Source organism: Triticum urartu, chromosome 7 (assembly GCF_003073215.2).
Source record: "Triticum urartu cultivar G1812 chromosome 7, Tu2.1, whole genome shotgun sequence".
Taxonomy (NCBI): Eukaryota; Viridiplantae; Streptophyta; class Magnoliopsida; order Poales; family Poaceae; genus Triticum; species Triticum urartu.
In genome coordinates, this window is record NC_053028.1 from 659,831,539 (window position 1) to 659,832,909 (window position 1,371).

Below are 1,371 nucleotides of genomic sequence, written 5' to 3' on the forward strand. Positions count from 1 at the left end.
GTCCTTAGAACCCCAAGTGCCAGATACCTATTGAGCCACTAGGTTTGAGTCACCGAAGCACTTAACCCGGCTTAAGTTCATCTCCTTAGCCATCCGAAGACCATGGAGTAATGCCTCGTACTCAGCTGCATTGTTAGTACAAGGGAACATAAGCGAAGAACATAACAAAACTTGTCACCTCATGGGGAAGTTAATATGACTCCAGCCCCCGAGCCCTCCAATTTCCCGGACCCATCGAAGTGAATAGTCCAATAAGTGTTATCTGGTTTTTCCTCTGGTGCCTGCAACTCTGTCCAATCATTGATGAAGTCCATGAGTGCTTGAGATTTGATTGTTGTGCGAGGTGTATACTTGAGCCCGTGAGGTCCCAGCTCAATAGCCCATTTGGCAATCCGGCTAGTTGCTTCTCTGTTTTGAATGATATCTCCCAGAGGGGCTGAACTGACCACTGTGATAGGATGACCCTGAAAATAATGTTTGAGCTTCCGGCTTGCCATAAACACCCCATACACCATCTTCTGCCAATGCGGATACCGCTGCTTTGATTCGATAAGCACCTCACTGATATAATAAACCGGCCGTTGAACCGGATATTCCTTTCCAGCCTCCATGCGCTTGACAACAATAGCCACACTAACTGCCCTGGCATTAGCAGCCACATATATAGCAGTAAAGGCTCTTTACCGATTGGTGCCGCAAGCATAGGCGGTTCAGCTAACTGCCTCTTCAGATCCTCAAACGCTTTATCGGCCGCATCACTCCAAACAAATTCATCCGTTTTCTTTAGCATCTGATATAAAGGGATAGCTTTATCCCCGACACGACTGATAAACTGGCTCAAAGCCGCAATCCGGCCGGCTAAACGTTGAACGTCATTGATACACGCCGGTTTAACCAAGGACGTGATTGCTGAAATTTTTTCCGGATTAGCCTCAATGCCCCTGTTTGACACCAGAAAGCCCAGGAGCTTACATGCTGGAACACCAAAGACACATTTGTCCGGATTAAGTATCATCTTATAAACCCGGTGGTTGTTAAAAGTCTCCCTCAAGTCATCTATTAGTGTTTCCTCCTTCCTGGATTTTACCACAATATCATCCACATATGCATGAACATTGCGCCCAATCTGTTTACGAAGACAATTCTGAACACGGCGCTGATAAGTCGCCTGGGCACTCTTGAGCCTGAAGGGCATGGAGACATAGCAGAAGGCTCCAAAGGGAGTTATAAAAGCTGTCTTCTCCTGGTCCTTAACAGCCATTTTGATCTGATGATAACCAGAGTAAGCGTCCAGAAAACACAAACGGTCACAACCTGCCGTAGCATCAATAATCTGATCAATACATGGGAGGGCAAAAGGATCAGCTGGAC